Consider the following 9284-nt stretch of genomic DNA (forward strand, 5'->3'; position numbering starts at 1 on the left):
TTAATTCAGAATGCATTTGTTTTGTTATGTAAAATCAATATCTCTTTAGAGTCTTTGCTGTGCTAAAAAACAGCTCCCTCTAATATCTTCACAAATAGTACAAAGTATTAATAATAATGATTACAAGAGGAAATTACAATATTTTATACAAATAATAACAACAGTAACAACAACAACAATAATAACAGTGATAAATAACAGTGAGTAAAAGTAATAGAATAAAAATAATAAAAGCAGCAATAAGAATAACTTTTTTTTCCATTCAGTTATTAAATTGATACATCTTGAGCTTTTCTAGAACATTAAAATATTTGAGATAATGTTCAATAAACTAATATTCAAAAATGAATATATTCAGCAGATGCAACTTCTCACTAAACCACTGCTCACCAACTCCCCCTGGAGATCTACATTCCTGCAGACTTTGGTCCTAACATGCTGCTTCTCCCTTAACTAAACCTAAGTCAAGGACTAATGAAGAAGTTGGAACAGGTGTGGCGCAATTTGACTGGAACTAGACTCCACAGGAAGTTCCTCCAGGCCCCAGGATAGATGACCACTGCACTAAAATATTCACTGCACTATATTCTTGATTTTAACTATGCATATTCAAGGTGGCTGCCCTGTTTGTCCAGCATTTGTTCAGAGCATTGGTTGTTTTGTCCTCAGAGTGCAATGTGGTCGCAGTGCCAGCCAAAACGGTGGGGGGTAGTATACCATAGATACCAAGATACATGGTATCAGCAGCAGACAAAAAAAAACATGATTACAACCACTTCTGCTGTCTTTTTATGGCATCTTCCCAAGATGTCTGTCACTGTTCAGTGATGTCCTTGTTGTGCAAAATAAGAGGAAGTCAAGGAGGGCATTGGATGTAGCTTGTAACACAAAAAGCTGCAGCTAACCGGACGCGATGCCACTCACAAAAAACTGTGTGCCTACACTGATACATAGTCAAAATAATGTTCAATAGCCCTTAGACACACGAAAATAAGTTTTAATATGCAATACAGCAGCTGATTATCCATCATGAGTTGCATCAGGTGACTTAGAGCAAGGAAAGCTACTCTTCGCAACACTCTAGCAACACAGATTTAAACTGTTAGAGTTTACAGTGGTGCTTGAAAGTTTGTGAACCCTTAAGAATTCTCTGTATGTCTGTATAAATTTGATTTTCAGACAAGTCCTAATAGTAGATACAGATAAATATGTGTAAGTGGCAAAAGTATATGAACCTCTGGTGTGACCCCCTTGTGCAGCATTAAATGCAACTAAACATTTTCAGTAACTGTTGATTAGTCCTGTGCATCGGATTGGTGGAATTTTAGCCCATTCCTTCGTATAAAACAGCTTCAACCGTGTTACGTTGGTGGGTTTCCTTCCATGAAATGCTTGCTTCAGGTATTTCCACAACATTTCTATAGGAATAAAGTCAGGACTTTGACTGGGTCATTCCAAACCATTAATTTTATTCTTCTTTAACCATTCTTTGGTAGAATGACTTGTGTGCTTAGGGTCGGTGTCTTGCTACATGACCCACGTTCTCTTGAGCTTCAGCTCACGGACAGATGTCCTATCATTTTCCTTTAGAGTTTGCTGTTTTTAATTCAGAGTTCATGGTTCCATGAATGATGGCAAGGCATCCTGGCCCAGATGCAGCAAAACAGGCCCAAACCATGATACTACCACCATCATGTTTCACAGATGGGATAAAGTTATTTATACTGGAATGCAGAGTTTTCCTTTTTTCAAACACAACATTTCTCATTTAAACCAAAAAGATCTATTTTTGTCTCATCCGTCCACAAAACACTGTTCAAATAGGTAATCCTAAAGGTTCACATACTTTTGCCACTCACAGATATGTAATATTAGATCATTTTCCTCAAAAATGAATGACCAAGTCTCATATTTTTGTCTCATTTGTTTAATTTGGTTCTCTTTATCTACCTCTCGGACTTTTTATACAGATTTATGCAGAAATATAGAAAAGTCTAAAGGGTTCACAACTTTCAAGGACCACTGTATGGGATAATGTGACATTGTTTGAGAGAAATCTCATAGTCTTGGGCCCTGTCTCACAAAGCAGGGCTTTTAGCATTAGCCAGCTAACTTTAAGTTCAATCTAACCCTGGATTTTCTGTCTCAAGATGGTGGATCGCTATTTACTGGGCTTTATCACCATGGCAACCTATGCTGCACACTTAAACGGGTCTATGCAGGGTTAACAGCTTTTAGACAAATCAGGGACTGATGGAGGTGGCCTCCTCGGGTCACTTTTTGATTTCATGGCGTTTGTGGTGTCAGCAGCTCATACTAGATAGACCTTAAGAATATAATGCAATTGTTACTCTAACAAGCACTAAAGTGGTGGCAGTGGTGACAGCAAGGCTTTTTTTACAGTTTACAGTTTTTACAGATCCCTGGACTTAACAAAAACCAAGAAAATCAAACTGAAATTTACACCAGAATGATGACTAACAAAATACCTGTATTATAAGTACAGCCATAAGCAAATTTCATCAGCTTTAAAGAAGATCTTAAATATGTAAGAATTAAGATATTGCAATGATGTCATTCAAATCAGTAATTTCTGGCAAATTTGATATATATATATCACTGTTGTCGGAAGAAAACCTTGTATCTCTATTTTTGACGTTTTTCAGTTTTTGACATAATTTGAAAATACCTGTTACCCTTTACATTGTATGTAAATTTCATGATGAATGGATTAAAAGAAATGACCCAAAATTACTTGGAAAAATGTTGGTTCTTAAAATTCTGATTATGATTCTGAGTGAAAGCTGTTACTGGAGCTTTGTATGTTCTCCTCAACATTGTAGCGGTTCATCTTCAGGCAGCACAGAGCTTTGGGACAGCAGGACAGCCTTTTGATGAGTCCTTGTGTGCAGAGTTTTAATGTCTCTCGGATTGCTGAAGAGGAGAAATAGAAGATGAAGGGATCCATACAGGCATTAAAGGTGCTGGTGAGCAGTGCATACACTCTCCAGTCTGGACTGTACCAACCAATGAAACCCACCAAGTGTGAAATGCTGAAGGGCATAAAGCAGACAATGAAGACGAGGAGAGTGCCAAGAGCGAGCCCGATCGCCCTGAAGCGCTTCTTGGGATTGACGTTGGGTAGTCGGGAGAGGATGAGGATAAAGTTGATGTAGCAGAAGCAGCAGATGATGACAGGGACACAGAAAAATATCACAAACAGCTCCAGGCGGAAGGGCATGAGGATGGTCATCTGTTCAGCACTGAAATCCGCGTAGCAGGCGTTCTGCTTGGGCTTTTCACGAATGGTGGTGTTGGTGGGGATATAGTACTGCACAATAAAGACAACACTGCAGTGCACAATGGAACTCCCCCAGAACATGACGCTGGCTATCACGGCATTACGGGGATGCCGTTTGACTTTGTACCTGATGGGAAAGGCCACTCCGAGGTAGCGCTCTACGCTGATAGCCGTCAAAAAATAGATGCTGTTGCAGATACCAGTGAAGAAGATGAAAATCGACACTGAACAAAGGAAATAGCTCATGTTCCATTTCATGTCGGCTGCCTCTTTCATCCGTAAGGGGAGGAAGAAGAGGAAGATCAGGTCCGAGATGTTGAGATTGAGCAAGAGCACATCAATGGGTTTGGCGTTCTGCTTTACTTTTTCGGACAAAGGTGTAGAAGGCCAGCAGGTTGGCAGGAAGGCCTGTGATCAGTGTGATGCCATACACTGCCAGGACCAGGTCACTCATTTGCCTCGTCCACTGCATGGTGCTGATATTGGTGAGTAATCTGTGGAAATGGAGAAATCATGACTGAATATTGCATTTTAATAAAACTGAAACTGAAAATGGATTTCTTCTGTAAGCATAGGTCAAAATGTTCTTCCACATGTTGCATACAAATACATATTTCCACCAGAATCCCAAAGCCTATGTAGCCTTGCTTTAACATTAATACTGTCTAGTATAACAGTAGTGTTGCAAAGCTTTCATTGGCAATTACAGCTTTGAGACGTCTACTTTAAGAAGCATTTAGTTTTTTTCAGCACTGCACTTTCCTTTTTGGCCCATTCCTCTTGGCAAACTGTCCTTAGTTGGACCTCCATAAATTTTCAAAGCAATTCAAAGCAAGAGACTGGCTACACCATGCAAGCCCCAGAAACCACTATGGAGTCAATTTGGCTATATGTTTAGAAACTTTGTATTGTTGAAACGTCCAACTTCTTCAGAGATTCAGTTTCTTGGTGGCTGAGATTAGATTCTCTTCTAATATTTACCAGTACATTGCTCCATTCATGCATCTTGTGATGACATGTAATTCCCCAGCACCGTCTGCAGAGATGCAGCCCCATATAATGGTACTCCCACCATCATGCTTCACTGTGGGTGATCTCAGAATCATATGCACATCCCTTCTTTCTCTAAACATGACAAGCTGCATTATTGCCTAAGAGTGCTATTTCTGTTTTGTCTGCCCACAGTACATTGTTCCAAGGGGTTCTGATTTGTCTAAACGCTCTTGTGGAAAATTTAGATCTCTGTGTTAGTTTATTAGCAGAGGAGTTTTGCCTGTGTTTTAGGAACTGAGATGTAGTAGCAGCTGATGTTCATGTTGCTTTCGGGTCATCCTGCAACTCTTTCTTAAGTGACTGCTGCCTTGTCTTTTACCTCTCTTATCATTGCATGTTGTTTAAAAATATTATCCCTGAGAATTTTAGGAAGCTTCTTCACCTTCACAATGATGTCCTACCTCTTGCTTGAAACCTTCCCAAGCAACAGCAACGTCTTTTCATGGGCTGGAGGTTAGGGAACCGGCCCTGTAACCGGAAGGTTGCCGGTTCGATCCCCAGAGCCTGTCAGCACATGACTGAGGTGTCCTTGAGCAAGGCACCTAACCCTCAACTGCTCCACACCCACTGCGGATAGAGCTGCCCACCGCTCCGGGCAAGTGTGCTCACTAACCCCCCCTTGTGTATACGGTGCTTCATTTCACAGATGGGTTAAATGCGGAGGTGAAATTTCCCCATTGTGGGACTAATAAGGGTCACTTAATAATCTTTTAATTGAAGTAAAATTTGCTTGAGAATTTTTTCTGAAAGAATATAGAGAACTTGATTTATTTATTTTTATGTAATCTTTACATGTATACATTTTTAATTTGGTGTCTAAATACTTTTTCTTTCTGTGAATGTTATATTTTTTAAGCACATCTTTGCTTACCGCTGTTGTTGGAAGAAAACCTTGTATCTCCAAAATGACAACTTTATAGAAAAAGGAAAGCACCTACTTTACTTTTAACGTAAGTCGATGGAAAGAGACTTTTTTCCAAGTCATTTTGGGCTGTTTCTTTTGGTCCATTCATCATGAAATGTACACATAATGTAAAGGGCAACAGGCAAATTATGACAAAAACTGAAAAACAACAAAAATGGAGATACAAAGTTTTGTTCCAACAGCAGCGATATGCTTATGAAAACATGTTTTGGTTTAGTAAAATGTCAAAAAACATTAGGTGTATAAATTAGAAGTGGATATATGCAATGAAAGTGTATGAAATAAAAAAACTAAATTCTCTGAATACTTGTTTCCCTTCACTGTATACAGCTTTGCATGTCAGTTTTTAAGGCGGTTCCTCCGGTTTGCAAAATGTATTTGGGAGTGGACTGGTCTTTTCTGATACTGAGACATATGTAGGTCATTATTACAGAAGTTCATTTCTCTGGAATCTCAAATGTATTTGAGTAACCAGGGCATTACCCCTGTTGACCAAGTGCGGTAGTTCTGAAATGGCCCAACCAAATGGCCAAGAGACCTATGTTTTCGTGGAAAATGTTTTTGCATAGTCACTCTGTAATAGCTTCTGAAATGCCGATATTCTGTGTATTGGAAGAACTATGGCGTATGTTCACTTCCATAATCTTTACCTCATTTCACCAAAGTAATAAATTTGTCCTCCTAGGTGTTGCAGGGTGATACGTTTGAATTCACCCAGTAACCTCAGTTTTTCCTGTTTATGAACAGTGAGCAGTTTCCTGGAACATCAGATGAGGTCAGAGGTTTACAGATATTTCCTACTGCAGTTAGTTTCAGAAGAAGTAACATATTTTCTATCCATTCAGTATAGAAATGTATTTCTGTTGTTTTGCATCTGAAAGTTTTGATATATATTCCTCATTACATGATTTCTATTTCTTAAAGCATAATTACATCAGTTAAAAGTGTATTAGCTTAACATAATCAGTGGTCATTTGAAAGGGAAGTGGGTCTGTGCTCATGTTCCAAGAAATAGATGAACAAATTAATTAGATTTACTTCCAAGGAGTGTTATTTCAGCATATTCATATTGCTGATATATATGTTAAAATACCCAGAGCCTAGTTAGCAAACTTCCACTACCCATAACATTTGTACATATTTGTTTGCATGACTTTCTCTAGTTTCATTGCTTCATAATGTTTCATAATAATTTCACATTATACATACACACATTATACACACACACACACACACACACACACACACACACACACACAGAATGAATCCTTTCACATCTGCTTGCATTGCTAAAAGGTAGCAAAATATACTTAATGACACTTTTATCAATGAAAATTCAGAAAAAAAACTTTATTTTTTCACTTTATTTATCTAAGTCAAGATGTTTGCTATTTATGCAGTAAATGTTTTACACTTAAAAATATAGAAGTGAAAGTGTGAAGAATCATGTTCTTACCTATTGCCAGTCAGTGACACTAATGGCTGAGATGTGACAACATTATTGCCCTTTTTAATGATGTTGTAGTGACGCAGACTGATGAATAAGAAGCTTTACTTCCCCTTTTGCATTTTTTCGTGCTCTTTTCCATTTCACTTGTGTTAACCAAGTACATAGAAACCACAGTCCAGGATTTCATCTCTAGACTTTATTAGAATTCATTACAGAATACTTTAGCTGGCCATACTATTTGTTTTCTAATTGGACTGGACTGTGTAATTAAGCAGGCTCGGGAGAGTTTTTTAAAATGTGTTTCAGTGCTGATTACTACACTGACCATCCACAAAAACCACATCCTTGTTTTTACACTCATTGTCCATTTTATCCATAGAGGAGCACTTTGTCGTTCTACAATTACAGACTATAGTCCATCTGTTTCTCTGCCTACTTTGTTACCCTGTTCTTCAATGGTCAGGACCCCCACAGGACCCCCACAGAGCAGGTATTATTTGGGTAGTGGGTCATTCTCAGCACTGGAGTGTCACTGACATGGTAATATTGATAATGATCATTCATATTTCTGCATAACTCAGTGGTTAAGATATAAGCAAAATCATTCAGAGTGGCTTGATGTGAAACAGTTCATTGTAAATAAACGTACCAACTCACATTATTTTACAGTGGTGGTGATAGGAACCAGGGGTCATGCTCTGGGGACTTTTTTACTTCACAACACCCTGCATGTTCATCTCTACCATGAAAGGTTTCAAAAAAATATTTTAGGCCAAATATATGAGATCAAAAGTATTGTTCAACAAGGCCTCAAGCCTCAGGCAGTGTATATGTGACCATTTCTTGTAAGAACTCTCCGTGTGGGAGCTTTTAGAGGCATTAGACACTTAAGTCGTCTGGTAAACATTCTGACTCTTTTCTCTAGAACAGAGCTTTTCACACCAAACCACTCTGAATGACTTTGTTTACATCTTTAATTATTGAGACATGATATGAAGAAAAATTGGTGGAATTTCACTCTAAGGCAGAATTAGATAAAATTATATAATTTTAATGTAATAGCTTAACACAATCAGCATTCATTTTAGAGTAAAAGTGGTTCTGCGCTGATGGTCCAATAAATAGAGCAAATAAATAAATTAGATTTACTACCATATAATATTATTTAGGGTGCTCATATCACTCATATATATTGGCTAACTTTGAACACATAGTATTTTCATAAATCTGTTTACATTCATTTGTCTAGTTTGTTTCATAATGTTCCATAATTACATCACTTTGATCAGTTCCCCCATTTCAGAATTTGCATAAATATATTCCAGCCCTGATTACTGCAAACAAACTGGTTTATTTTGTTAAGATTAAGTGACCCTTATTAGTCCCACAACGGGGAAATTCCACCTCCGCATTTAACCCATCCATGCAGTGAAACACCACATACACACTAATGAGTGCACACACACTAGGGGGCAGTGAGCACACTTGCCTGGAGTGGTGGGCAGCCCTATCCACAGCACCCAGGGAGCAGCTGGGGGTTAGGTGTCTTGATCAAGGGCACTTCAGTCACGTACTGTCGGCTCAGGGGCTCAAACTGGCAATCTTCTGGTCACAGGGCTGGTTCCGTTACCTCCAGCCCACGACTGCCCGTAAAACAATCTATGTGAATATATAACTGCCTCCACCTTATGTGCACTATGTATACATTAATTTGGCAAAACGTCATGAAATATTTCAGTGAGTGTTGAAATAGGGCATGTATGGTTTGAAGTTAAAAAAAATAAGTGAATAAATAATGTTTTATCATGTAAGTTCTTGTTCTGTCTAAGCAGCAGATAGAACCATTAGAACCACAGAGGAGGTGGAGATGTAAGCAGCTGCTATTGTCTCTCACACAAATAGTTATTGATATCATGTTTAGCTAAATGGCCATTTTTAAACGGAACAAAATATGAAAATATTTAAAACCTAAAAATGACAAATTTGTACAGTGTACAGTGTAAGTTCAGTGGGATATCATTGTGTAGGCCAGCTGGTAGTATGTTAAACGACATATGCCTAAAATGCTGTCCACAAGGGTGCGCTATTAGGCCTCAAATGTGTGCATCACTGGCTATTTTTATGTGCAAAGATATTTGCCAATCCAATTGAATACATTCCAATTATAGAAGAAGACTGAGGTGTTTTTATGCTCACTCTACTCAACAATCTGATGGAAAATCTCCGTTTATATGCACACCACAAGTAAACTGATCCAAAATCACGCACATGCATAGAGCACTGCTTAGTGTACATGTTACCATGACAACAAGTATCACGTGTGTCCAGTCAAAGTGAGATGAGCAGCAGTGAGCAGTACTTGTGTTTTTAATTACTTTAAAATGTCAGACTCAGGAAAACATACTTCACATGTGCTTATTAAAGAAGGGCGAGAGGAAGACTCTGGACGCCCGTCCCACTGCCGTCTTTTAAAGCTCAAGGCATAAACTTCGTCTCCTCTGCAGACCAGTTTCTGCTCCCTCCATGTTGAACATTATAAATTTTCGCTATGATGT

General features: G+C 38.5%; 1 pseudogene; it reads right to left on the minus strand.

Moving 5' to 3' along the window:
- Positions 1–2785: 2785 nt before the first annotated feature.
- Positions 2786–3773, minus strand: LOC118798531 (annotated as a pseudogene).
- Between the last annotated feature and the right edge of the window lie 5511 nt (positions 3774–9284).

This window comes from Colossoma macropomum, unplaced genomic scaffold (genome assembly GCF_904425465.1).
Source record: "Colossoma macropomum unplaced genomic scaffold, Colossoma_macropomum, whole genome shotgun sequence".
In the NCBI taxonomy this organism is placed as follows: Eukaryota; Metazoa; Chordata; class Actinopteri; order Characiformes; family Serrasalmidae; genus Colossoma; species Colossoma macropomum.